General features: G+C 46.7%; 1 non-coding gene across 1 annotated transcript; it reads right to left on the reverse strand.

The window, feature by feature from the left end:
- Nucleotides 1-13,772: 13,772 nt before the first annotated feature.
- LOC127043405 (U12 minor spliceosomal RNA) lies at nt 13,773-13,922 on the reverse strand. The gene has a single exon (XR_007772256.1). It is a non-coding gene; the product is annotated as a U12 minor spliceosomal RNA (small nuclear RNA).
- Nucleotides 13,923-14,023: the final 101 nt, after the last annotated feature.

A 14,023-nucleotide genomic window follows, 5' to 3' on the forward strand; every position in this document is an offset into this window, starting at 1 on the left:
CTGCCTGGAAGTTCCAGGTGGAAAAAGAATAAGTCAACCAAACTTCTCTAAATCTCAGCATGGTTCTTGTTTTGGTCCAAGTAGATTCCTATTATATCTGAACTGGTCCATCCATTTGCGACACTCTGTATCTCGGGGGAACACCCGGCACCCCCATGTTCATCCTTAGAATATGATTGTGTGGTATCCAATGCAAACTTTGCATGTCGGGTGTCTTCAGAAGGCTCATGATGCACAGAGCATTGTTGTTATAGTGAAGTTATAGGTCATAATTTCATGTATATAGTTATGAGGCTGAAAATGTGTCCTCATAGCTTAAAACAAGCCCAGGCAAAACTCTCCGGGAACAGAGGAGCAGTTCACATCTCCGCGTGAACAGCACAGGAGTGAGTGTTCTCACAGCAGAGCAAGGTGAGGCTGGCTCCCAGAGACAAGGATTGGAGTGATCTAGCAGCTCATCAGCCCAGATAACACCACGGGAATATCACATCATTCCTAGAACAGGCTTGCAAAAATGTTTCTATTGATGACCAGACATAACAGAGATACTGGCTCAGATATCTGGCTGCAGCCATAGTGAGCTTGGCATAGCCCACAATATGGAGTAGGGGACAAAGGTGACAATGCTATTTTACACACCGTGGATAATGGGGCTGTCATGAGCTAGTTCAGTCCCCAGAATAAGCTAGAGCAGCTTCATAGGCTGCCCTAACTTATGTCCTGGCAGCAGTTGTCCCCAAGGAACCATTCAGAAGATTAACATAACATAAGAATAGAAGAGTGGCCATACTGAGTCAGACCCAAGGTCCATCTAGCCCAGTATCCTGTCTTCTGACAGTGGCCAATGCCAGGTGCCCTAGAGGGAATGAACAGAACAGGTAATCATCAAGTGATCCATGCCCTGTTGCCCATTCCCAGCTTCTGGCAAACAGAGGCTAAGGACACCATCCCTGCCCATCCTGACTAACAGCTTTTAATGGACTTATCCTCCGTGAACTTATCTAGTTCTTTTTTGAAACTTGTTATAGTCTTGGTCTTTACAACATCCTCTGGCAGAGAGTTAGACAGGTTGTGCGTTGTGTGAAAAATTACTTCCTTTTGTTTGTTTTAAACCTGTTGCCTATTAATTTCATTTGGTGACCCCTAGTTCTTGTGTTTTGAGAAGGAATAAATAACACTTCCTTATTTACTTTCTACATACCAGTCATGATTTCTCCAGCGATATCCACTCCCTCTCCCCACATGCCTCTTCCCTCCCCCGGCACAATACTAAACATACGGCTGCAAATGGGAAGCAGTAAAGGCCCATTCTGCAGGCCTTATGTTACTAGTGAACCCTTCTTACACTGGATTGGTGGAAGCAGATTCCCCAGTGGGAAGATCTGGTTGATTTTCATCCTCTTTGTTCTGCAGGAGCAGTGTAAAGGAGCTACATAGCAGCCCAGAATCAGAGCCCAAGTGTGCCTTGCTACTGTGCACGAGACTCATTACCTTTTCAGCAGATGCCACACCTTCAGAGAATTCTGTTTTATACTTTGACAGACCAGGAAACAACATCTCTGTCATCTCATGTCTCTCTTGTAGTCCTTTGATCATAGCATTAATCTCTTTCCAGAATGTTTTCACTTTCAAAATCACCATCTGGATTCTGGTTAAATGCTTGGATACCCCTTTCAAGTGCTTATTTTCCCCTGGGGTAGCTAGTGAACAATATGCAAACATAAGCCATTTCAGCAAACGATGATTTGCATAAATGTATCTCTCTTATGGAAAAAACCTTATTCAATTGCTAGTTAAAGATACTCTATACATTTTTTATAGGAGAGATCTCATTCTCTATTGCAATTTTTAGGTTTTCAAAGTAATTTTCTATGAAACTTTATGAGTTTCATCCTTATTAAATTCTTTCAGACTTTTCCATAAGGTACTAAAACTAAATCAGTGCTTACCTATATGGTGACCCAGCGTGCTCTGCAGAAAAGCAGAAAAGAGAGCATTTTGCTCCTTTATGAAAAAGAAAAAGAAACAAACAAAGCTGTAAACCAGAGAAGTTGTAGTAAATATTAGAGATGCAGTCAGTTAATTCAGGACAGACAAAGCTCATTGCTTCAAACTTCTTTTAAACTGTGTTACAAATAGAGGTAAAGAGAACAGGAGTACGTGTGGCACCTTAAAGACTAACAAATTCATTTCAGCATAAGCTTTCATAGGCTACAGCTCACTTCTTCGGATGCATAGAATGGAACACACAGACAGGAGATATTTATACATACAGAGAACATGAAAAGGTGGAAGTACGCACACCAACTGGAAGAGTTCAATCTCTGAAACAAATAGATGTGTTTCCATTATGTTAGCTATCAAAGACGAAATGTCTTCTTTAACTTTAACCTTCTCCTGCAATACTGGAAATGCTGGGCTAGAACTTGCCAGCCAGAAAGTGAGACTAACTAGAAAGAAATATGAGAAGATGATAAATAGCTGGGCCTGAGCAAAAGGAACAAATGGGCAGGGGACATGTCTGACTGAGGCATGTGGTGTAGGTATGACACTTGTATCGGACAAGACTTGGTTTTTGCGAACTGCATTTGGGTATTCTAGGACTTGGCAGCTGCAGCCGCCATTTTGAAAGCCTTGTATGGAAGTGTGCATTCTCACAGAGACTTGGCTTCACTCTGCTCTGTATTGCGCAACCCCTTAGCACAGATGAGCTGTAAAAAGTGACTTACCCCAGTATAGATTACCCTGGTGGCAGTACCTGTAGCTACTGCAGTGCCAAACATGTTTGTGTAGCCAGGCCCTGAGCTCCATGGTGTTACTCCTTGGGGAATTCTGTGCCAAAAAATTAAACATTCTGCATACAATATTTGAAAATTCTGCAAAATTCTGCATATTTAATTTGTCAAAATAGCACAATATAATCATGCCAGTTTCAATTATTTTGGTAATTTATTTCAAAATATCTGTCAGAAAGTATGTCTGTAACAATACAGAGCAATACAGAAAAAAAGATTCTGGTAATATTTTTTTATAAATAACTTTCTTACTAGGCATGTTATGCAGAACTTTGAGTAATTCATTTAAATTAAAATACAGAACTATATTTCCTGCACCTGTCAGGGGTAGTGCAAAGGCTGGGGAAGTCAGGGGTAACAGAGGAGCTGAGGGAGGGGAAAGGAGTCTAGGAATGAACTTGGAGGTGTTGGGTGGGAGAAGGTTTTTGGGGGGGGATGGGATTGTTAGGGAGTTGGGAAGCCCCCCCATGCAGACCCCAGTTGATCCCAAGCCTCTCCCATTCAGTCAGGCACATCTGCCCCGTCCCCACACTCCCCATAGCCATGGGTCTCTACAGACACCCCCCCCCCCCGCCATCTCCAGCATCAGCGTTGTCACCCCACTAGCTCCTGAGCCCATTCCCAATCTGCACCCCCCAGCCATTCTGAACCCCAGTCTGTGACCCCCCAGCAGCCCTGTGTGGCCCACTCTGTCCTAGCATGGCTCTGTGGGCAGGGTGCTGTGATGAACTCCTGGGGGAATTCTGCAGAACTGGACATAACATTTTTTTTCCCCACAGAAAATACATTCTGCCCCGAAGTGATGCAGTTCCGCCTTTTGCCCACCAGAGGCCGTTGTGCCAGACCAGCTGGCTGCATTCATGCAGCCGGCTGTTCTGGTGCCATAGCGGCCTCTGGTGGGCAAAGGGTGGAAATGCAGCACTGCTTGGGCAAAATGTCTTTTAGGCGGGAAAATACACAATTATTCGGGACAGTAGAATTCTGTGCGTCCGCAGATGCGCAGAGTTTCCCCAGGAGTAATGGTGGTCAGGGGAAGTGCACCTACTTCTACACCCTTTCAGGGGCTGCAGCAAACCCCAGCCTGCATGGCCAGAGGGTGCAGAGGAGGGAATGGCAGAGCGGTGGGGCATGACACTGCTCCAGCCCTTCTTTCTGTGCATCCCTGAGGAATATGGAGGGAACACTCCCCCATTTGCAGGGACTACAGTTGTGCCAGACTCCTAAATAGGCTCCTTCTGACCCTCCCACCGCCCACATACTCATGTAAGGGCTGGAAGGGAAGCAATTTGACCCTAACACATTTTAACTAGCCATGGTGATGGGGGAAGAGAAGATAATTTAAGGGCTGAGGCCAGGTCCACACTACAGCGTTAAATCGATTTAAACTGCGTTAAATCGATTTAACGCTGTAACCATCCACACTACAAGGCACTTAAAATTGATTTTAAGGGGTCTTAAAATCGATTTCTGTACTCCAGCTAAACGAAAGGAGTAACCCTAAAATCAATTTTACAAAATCGATTTTGGGCTAGTGTGGACGCAAATCGAAGTTAATGGCCTCCGGGAGGTATCCCACAGTGCACCAGTGGCCGCTCTGGACAGGTAAAGGAACTCTACTGCTGGCCAGGTACACAGGAAAAGCCCTGGGAACTTTTGAATTGCATTTCCTGTTTGGCCAGCGTGGAGCTCTCAACAGCACAGGTAACAATGCAGTCTCCTGAGAATAGGGAAAGAGCTCCAGCGTGGAACGCACAGGAGTTATTGGATCTGATCGCTGTATGGGAAGAAGATTCTGTGCTATCAGAACTGCGTTCCAGTAGACGAAATGAGAAAACTTTTGAAAAGATTTCTAATGCCATGAGGCAGAGAGGCCATAGCAGGAACTCGGTGCAGTGCAGAGTTAAAGTGAAGGAGCTCAGACAAGCGTACCAGAAGACCAAAGCAGCAAATGGCAGATCCGGATCTGGGCCAAAAAACATGCCGCTTCTACGCGGAGCTTCACGCAATTTTAGGTGGCTGCGCCACGACAAGCCCCCCCTTGTCTGTGGATTCAGAGGTGGGGGTAGTAATCTCAGCCACTGCTGATGATTCTGCGGACGGCGAAGATGTGGAGGAGGAAGAGGAGGACGAGATGGCAGAGACCACACAGCACTCCATTCTCCCCAACAGCCAGGAGCTTTTCCTCACCCAACCAGAATTACCATCACAGCCCTCCCAAGCCACTAGCACAGACAATGAAGCCATGGAAGCGACCTCTGGTGAGTGTACTTTTTTAAATAAAAGCCATAGTTTAAAAGCAAGCGTTTTTTAATGATTGATTTGCCATGAAGGCTTGCATGCAGTAGCTGGCATTAAAGTTACTGGAAAAGTCTGTTAACATGTCTGGGGATGGAGCGGAAATCCTCCAGGGACATCTCTATGAAGCACTCCTGGAGGTACCCCAACAGCCTTTGCAGAAGGTTTCTGGGCAGGGCAGCCTTATTCCGTCCACCATGGTACGAAACTTTACCCCGCCATGCCTGGAGCACGTAATCGGGTATCATTGCATGACAAAGCCTAGTTGCGTATGGCCCGGGGATTGCTGGCATTCAAGAAGCATAATTTCTTTTTCTCTGTCTGTTATCCTCAGGAGAGTGATATCGTTCATGGTCACCTGTTAAAAAGTAATGTAGTTTATTAAGGGGACAGAGATGACCATTCCTTCGTTTATGCTTTCCTGCTCCCTTAAAAAAAACCTTTCCTAGCAGTTAGCCATGGGGGGGGGAGGGTAAAAACCTGCACATTCCTACGGGGAGGTGTCTCTAATGGCGCTGACCTTTTTAGCATTTGGGCAGCAGGAATTATTGCTGCTAATTGCCAAGGCATAGAGGGGGGAGGGGGGAGGTGGTAAAGTTTCAGTGACCTGCCATTACAGCAGACATGCAGAGTGGGGGGGGGGAAACCATTCACAATTTTCCTCTAGTGCTTAACCTTTCTGATGGCATAAGAAAAGAAGCAGAAGATGTGCTTTCTAGCAGTTTGGCTGCCAAGCATGAATGTTACCTGGTAATAGCCAGTGGTACGGGGGAATAAAAGAGGTTGCACGGTTAACTGCCATTAGATGTATGCCTTACCATGTCCGCCTGCAAGCTGATTTGTAATCCCCGGACCTGCGTCTGTGCTGATCTCTGACACCACAGCCGCAAGCACTAAATACTAAAAGAATCCAAAGGCGACCTTGTAGTGAAGTGACATGTGCTACGTACGGTGAATAGTGTAGTTCACTGTGAAAGAGTATAACCATTGTTCTGTGAAATGTATCTCTTATGATCCTTCTATCACTCTTTTCCCCCACTCATGCAGCTGCACATTTTTCAAGCCTCCCTACCCCAGTCCGACGGATAGGTCAGATAAGGAGAATAAGGAAGAAGAGGACACGGGAGGAGATGTTCACAGAAATAATGGCAGTAACCCGCAGTGAAAGAGCTCATCTGGGGGAGTGGAAAGAAGTGGTCGCAAAGTACAGGGACGCTGCCAGTGAACGTGAGGACAGGAGGGACGCTCGAGATGAGATGTGGCGGCAGGAAGATCAGAGGTGTAGGCAGGAAGATCAGCGGTGGCGGGCTGCAACGCTGGAGCTGCTGCGCGATCAAACTGACATCCTCCGAAGTCTGGTGGAAGAGCTGCGGGGTCACAGAGTGCTACTCCAGCCCATGTTTAACCTCCCTCAGTACTCACCATGTCCCATATCTTCTACACCCAGACATGTAAGAACGCGTGGGGGAAGGCTTTCTGCACCTGCCCACTCCACCCCCGTGGACAGTCCAACCAAAAGACTGTCATTACATTGAAATGCCCTTAATGGCCTTTTTCTTCCCTCCTATACTCCTCCCAAACCACTCCCGGGGTACCTTTTCATTTCTTTTACTGTTCTTATAAGGACATGCTATTCAAAGGCAGTGGGAGGGTGGGTTGGTTACAGGGAATGACTTTATTTCCATAAGCAAGCTGTTATGGAAGGGTGGAGGGTAGCTTGCTTGCAGCAGCAGGAGTCAATACATGGGGGCGGGAGGTTCATGAAGGGGAAAGAAACACAGCAGTCACACCGTACCCTGGCCCATGATATAACTCGTTTTCAAGGCTTCCTTAATTGCCTTTCTCTTCCCTCCCTCCCTCCCATCCTCCTCCAAAACCCCTACTTATGTATTTTTAATTACATGCTTTTTAAAGCAAGAGGGAGGGTGGGTTGCTTACAGGGACTGACTTTTAATAAAGAATACAAGGTTTTTTACAGATAGTAACTTTATTTCCATAAGCAAGCTGTTATGGAAGGGTGGAGGGTAGCTTGCTTGCAGCAGCAGGAGTCAATACATGGGGGCGGGGAGGTTCATGAAGGGGAAAGAAACACAGCAGTCACACCGTACCCTGGCCCATGATGAAACTCGTTTTCAAGGCTTCTCTGATGCGCACCGCTTCCTGGTGTGATCTTCTAATTGCCCTGGTGTCTGGCTGCACGTAATTAGCGGCCAGGTGATTTGCCTCAGCCTCCCACCCCGCCATAAAGGTCTCCCCCTTACTCTCACAGAGATTGTGGAGCACACAGCAAGCAGCAATAACAAAGGGGACATTGGTTTGGCTGAGGTCTGAGTGAGTAAGTAAGTTTCTCCAGCGCCCTTTGAGATGGCCAAATGCACATTCTACCACCATTCTGCACTTGCTCAGCCTGTAGTTAAACAACTCCTGACGACTGTCCAGGCTGCCTGTGTATGGCTTCACGAGCCATGGCATCAAGGGGTAGGCTGGGTTCCCCAGGATAACTACAGGCATTTCAACATCTCCAACTGTAATTTTCTGGTCTGGGAAGTAAGTCCCTTGCTGCAGCCGTTTAAACAGAGCAGTGCTTCTGAAGACACGAGCGTCATGAACCCTTCCTGGCCATCCCACGTGGATGTTGGTGAAACGTCCCTTGTGATCCAGCAGTGCTTGAAGCACCATTGAAAAGTACCCCTTGCGGTTTATGTACTGGGTGCCCTGGTGCTCCGGTGCCAAGATAGGGATATGGGTTCCATCTATGGCCCCCCCACAGTTAGGGAATCCCATTGCAGCAAAGGCATCCACTATGACCTGCACGTTTCCCAGAGTCACAACCTTTCGTAGCAGCAGCTTAATGATTGCTTTGGCTACTTCCAGCACAGCAGCCCCCACAGTAGATTTGCCCACTCCAAATTGATTCCCGACTGACCGGTAGCTGTCTGGCGTTGCAAGCTTCCAGAGGGCTATTGCCACTCACTTCTCCACTGTGAGGGCTGCTCTCATCCTGGTATTATGGTGTTTCAGGACAGGGGAAAGCAAGTCACAAAGTTGAAAGAAAGTGCTCTTATGCATGCGAAAGTTCCGCAGCCACTGCGAATCGTCCCACACCTGCAAAACTATGCGGTCCCACCAGTCTGTGCTTGTTTCCCGGGCCCAAAATTGGCGAGCAATGGTTAGAACCTCCCCCATTACCATCAGGAGCTCCAAAGCGCGGGGGCCCGCGGTTTCAGAGAACTCAGTCTCCAGGTCCTCATCACTCTCGTCGCTGCGCTGCCGTCGCTGCAGCATCCTCTCCTGCATTTGCTGTTCATGGTTCAGCACAGACAGCACGAGAATGCGTGAACTGTTTACAACGTCCATGATCAAGGTACTGATCAGACCAGGGTCCATGCTTGCTGTAAAATGGCGTTTGCTCACTTTACCCAGTAAAAAACGCGCGAAATGGCTGTCTTCTGCTTTCAGGAAGGGAGGGGGTGAGGCTGTACCCAGAACCACCCACGACAGTGATTTTTGCCCCATCAGGCACTGGGGTAGTAACCCATAATTCCAAGGGTCAGGGAACACTGCAGGAACTATGGGATAGGTACCCACAGTGCAACGCTCCTGAAATCGATGGACGCCTGGGACCATGGACGCACACCACCGACGTAATGTGCCCTAGTGTGGACGCGTAAAATCGATTTTATAAACCCTGTTTTATAAAATCAATTTTACTAATATCGATTTTAAGCTGTAGTGTGGACAAAGCAAGGGGTGGAGATGCAATAAGGGGCCAGGCTCCTTGAGCCCCCTGCTCTTTTCTTGTATGTCCTTTCTTCCTGCCCTTCTCCCTTACTTGCTTTCATGCTCAGTTTGGAGAGGTCAGTCCGTTTCTCAAATTCCTTCCTCAGGTCAGAGAAGCTGAAATACAAATGTGGTATTCTGGTGAAGCAAAGCAGAGAAAGCACTTAAATAAGCAGCCAAAGGAGCAGTGATGGGACTATACAGGAGGGAGGGTGGAAGTATTCAAAACTCTTTATGTACCTAATATGGCTGGTTCAGGGATATTGAACCCAAACCTGCTACAGTGTGAGGTGAGGGACAAAGGACCAGATTTTTAAAAGTGCTTAAAGATCCAGAGTGGCACCTAGACCAGATCCTCAAAGATATTTAGGTGCTGAACCTACATTGCTTTCAATTGGAGTTAGTCACCTAAATACCTTTGAGGATCTGGGCCATAGTGAGATTTCCAAAAGCACCTCCAAGGTGCCCTCTAAGCACCCATCTGCATCTTTAGGCACTTTAATACCTTTAAATGTTTGGCCCTAAATGACTTACTAGACTTGTCTCTCCTTATCCAACTGATTCTCTGCCAAAAGTTTCTAGAGAAAAAGAGATTACTTTTTCCCCATCTTCTCTACTTCTTGCAGGAAATCTTGGCTCCAGCTGTCCATCTTAACAAGAACTGATTTTGCCATCTCTATCTCATTGATTTTTACTGCTCTCCTGAGAACAGGAAACAGTGAAGAAATAACATTCTGGGTAGTTATTGCATGCTCTACAGGGAAGAAATATGTCAATATGGTTAGTTCATGCTAAAATCAATTTCATTGAATGGAGAATTAGGCAAATGTCTCCAGATGTTAATGAGAATTGAGATGTTCACTGCATTGACAAATGTATCTTTGTCTTTCTTTGTAAATTCAGTCAACTGTGCAACGAAGGTTGCTTGGGACTGTTATGCAGACAGAGATGGCATAACAGCGCTGGATGTATGTCTATTATATAATTTCCATGATAAAGCCAGGGAATTTCATACAAAAGGCAAGGCCAGAACAGACTATATTTTCAGAAGGCCAATGAATTGCAGGTGACTAACAACCTAATTTCATCTACAGATCAGGTGATCATCCAAGTGCTGATGTTTGCTGCTCCATTCCCCCCCTCTGTCGCTCGCTCTCCTCCACTCTCACTCAATTACAACGGGTTGGGGCAGGAGGTTGGAGTTCAGGAAGGGGTGCGGGCTCTGGGCTGGGGCCGGGAGGGGTTGCAGTATGAGAGGGGGCTCCGGGCTGAGCCTGGGGCAGGGGTTTGGGGTTCAGGAGGGGATGAGGCGTACAAGTACTGGGAGGGAGTTTGGGTGCAGGAGGGGGCTCTGGGCTGGAGCACAGTGCTGGGGTGCAGGAGGGGGTATGGAGTGCTGGCTCTAGGAGGGGGCTCAGGGCTGGGGGTTTGGTTGCTGCGGGCTCCTGCCAGGCAGCACTTACCTCGGGTGGCTCCCGGGCAGTGGTGCAGTGGGGCTAAGGCAGGCTCCCTGCCTGCCCCAGCCCCGCACCGCTCCCGAAAGGGGTCAACGCTCCCCTGCAGCCACAAGGGGGACATGTGGCTGCACGCTGTCCCTCTCTGCAGGCACAGCAGAGGCAGTGCTTGCAGGCAGGAGCAGCATCCAGAGACCCCTGCTCCTCTCCCGCTGGCCCATGGGGGCGTGCTGGTGGCTTCTGGGAAAGGCGTGGGGCCAGGGCAGGCAGGGACCCTGCCTTGGTGGCAGAGGCAGTCCCACTACACCCGTGGAGATCGTGATCACCTGGGAGAGACTCCAGGATCGACCAGTTGAACGCGAATGACTGGTTGGTGACCACTGTTCTAAGCAGATGGGATAGAGTTTTCCCATTGGCTTAATAACTCCACCTCAGCGAGAAGTGGTAGCCATGGTGGCAGAAGCTCTCCCCCCCAGCCCCAACATAGCGCTGTCTACACAGGGGGTTAAGGTCGGTATAACTATGTCACTCAGGGGTGTGGACTTTTCACACCCTCGAGCAACGTAGTTATACTGAAGTAAGCATGCCGTGTAGACCTGACCTAAGTGAGCCAGATTGCTCCCTGTTTAATGATCTGTCCTCTTCATTATTTACCACTCCCTCAATCTTTGTGTCATCTGCAAACTTTATGAGTAATGATTTTATGTTTTCTTCTAGGTCATTAATAAAAATGTCAAACAACATAGGGCCAGGAACCAATCCCTGCAACACCTCACTAGAAACAAACCAGTTTGATGATGATTCCCCCTTTACAATTACATTTTAATACCCATCAGTAAGTTAGTGTTTAATGATTTAATGTCTACCATGTTGATTTTGTTTCTCTAGTTTCGTAATCAAAATGCCATGCAGTACCAAGTCAAATGCCTTACAGAAGTCTAATTATATTACAGCAACACTCTTTTCTTTATCAGCCAAACTTGTGGTCTTATCAAAAAAAATCTCAAGTTAGTTTGACAAGATCTAGTTTTCACAGACCCATGTTGCTTGGCATTAATTATATTAACCTCTTTTAGTTCTTTATGAAGTCCTGTATCAGCCATTCCACTATTTTCTCCAGGAGTGATGTCAGATTGACAGCCTATAATTATCTGGGCCATCCCATCTACCTTTTTTAAATATTGGCACATAAGCTTTCTTCCTGTCCTTTGGAGATTCCTCATTGTGCCAAGACTTATTGAAAATCAACATTAATGGGCCAGAGAGCTCATTGGCCAGTTTTAAAATTCTTGGATGCAAATTAGCTGGACTGGCTGATTTAAAAATATCTATCTTTAGTAGCTGCTGTTTAATATCCTCTTGAGCTACTGTTGGAATGAAAAGTATTTCTGCACTGTATAGGAATAATTTTATTATTTATTACTTGTATTACCATAGCACCTAGCAGAGATGGACCAGGACCCCATGTGCGAGGTGCTACACAAACACAGAACCAAAAAAAGGCGGTTCCTGCCCCCAAAGAGTTTGTAAATTAAGTAATACATCAGCTGGCTTCTTCCTGAACACAGAACTAAAATATTTATTGAACATTTTTGCCTTTTATACATTATTGTTGGCAATTCCATCATTTCCAGCTAGTAACTGACCAACACTATAGTTAAGATTAACTTTGGTCCTAATATACTAAAAATCTTCTTATTGTCTCCATGTATCCTTTTGTTTCCATTACCAATTTTCTACAATTCCTAGCTTTTAAATTATATTAATTGCTATTAGCATCCCTCTATGTATTTATTTATTTGTTTATTTTAATAGCTGCTTTCACTTCCCTTATAAGGCAGGTTGGCTTTTTAACCAGTGTATCCTTCTTTCTTCATTGTGGGAGCATGGGTTGGCTCTGCATATTTAAAGGGTCAGCCTTGGAAAGCCACGATGGGAGGAAAATTGCTCCTGTAAGAGAGTGCCCCTGCTCTGGAAAGAGTTAGCAGAAAGCAGCAAGTCACCAAGGAAGATGTCCTAGGGAAGAGGTTCCTTTGGTGCTGTGCCTGTCCTCACTCTCTCCCAGGGAGTGTAGGGGGAAATGACACTTCAGAAATGAGAGGAGTTGTGGAGGGGACAGTCTCGCCTACATGATTTCTGGGGACTGTGGGACTGATCCCGCTGAAATGTAACAGAGCACGAGCAGAAGCTGACCCGGGGGCTTTAGAGACCCCTGAAGCTTCTAATAAACATTGAGAAAGGAAACCTACTCAGCAAGGTCAGGCTCCACTCCTAACTCTCCTGTATGGGCTTTCTGACCAGGCTCCAGCAGAGCCCACTGGTGAAGCAAACAGCCATCTCTGCACAGGTCACCTCACCAGCCCCTGAATCTGCAAATTCTAAGAAAACAGCGGGACACAAGTTTTCTCAAGACTCTTAGGAGTGAAAGATCATGTGTCATTGGAAATGAAATGTCTCCTAGATTTATAGTAAAAACTTGCAGACTTTGGATTTACATGTACGCTTTGCACAGTTATCTCTTTTTGTCTGATTGTGAGTGGTTCCTCTCCCCCACAACTTCCTCAAAAATATTTAAACGTTTATATTGCATCCATTAATGTTTTACAGTATGTTTCTAGCTGTTGTAACTTATTGTAGCCTTGCTTGCCTAGACACATTGTATGACCAAAATATCAACACAGCATAGGTGCTGGAACCCAAAGGGTGCTGGAGGTGCTGCCACAACCCCTGGCTTGATGTCTTTCCATTATACAGTGCGTTTACAATTTGGTTCAATTGCTCTCAGCCCCACATCCCCACATACAAATTTTTCCAGCACCCCTGTCACACAGAGCTGATTTTCTCTTTCTTTCTTTTAGTGGGAGCTCTGAGTTTGCACTAATAGGGTCTGTAGGTTATTGATGAATAGACTGAAAATGCTAGGGCTAAACTTAGTATTTTGTTAGCATACTGTTTATGGTATTTGATAGACTAGGACATAGATTTAATTATGTTACGTTACCCCCTAATTGCTCTTGGTGTGAAGTTCAGTCCGGGCAGAAGGCAAATGGAACTGAAACACTTTTAACTGGCAGGCAAAGATCTTCCCGTTTTGCTCATTGATCTGTTTCATGAGACTCACACAACACGCGTTCACGTATAAAACTGGACAGGTCTGTTCATGTTTGTTTTTTTTAGCGCTGCAAAATGTTGCCAGTTCAGCCCCCGCGGGTGTCCGTGCCTGGATATGAGGAAGCCGAAATAACGAGTTCGTTTCGTTGGTCCCAGAGCTGGAAAGCGCCCGGACCGTAGGAAAAAAAAAAAACCTTTTAAAGGGCTGTGCCCAGCACGGCGCTCTGTCGCCGCCGCACTGAACCATGCCAAGCACACAAGGCCCGAGCAAGGAACAGCTCGTGCACGAAACAAGCACAACTTCTTTGTCTTTGCCACATCAGCAGGTGGGTGGGATCGGGCAGATCACAGCACCCGGGCATCTCGCTAAGTAGGCGAGTCACCCTGGGGGCGACCTGTGCCCGCGCAAAAATTCTTCTCACATTAGCAGTGAGGACCCGGGCGTCACCCCGGATCGTTATTTTCCTTACTCATAAGTTTAAGGCATAACGGCAAAATGGAGCAGCTAGAGGGGGGAGCCGACGCGGATGCTATCACAGTCGGGGTGAGCGAGGCGGCAGTTCCACTCCGGATTCAGGTTAACCCAGG

This window comes from Gopherus flavomarginatus, chromosome 1, assembly GCF_025201925.1.
Source record: "Gopherus flavomarginatus isolate rGopFla2 chromosome 1, rGopFla2.mat.asm, whole genome shotgun sequence".
Lineage (NCBI taxonomy): Eukaryota > Metazoa > Chordata > Testudines > Testudinidae > Gopherus > Gopherus flavomarginatus.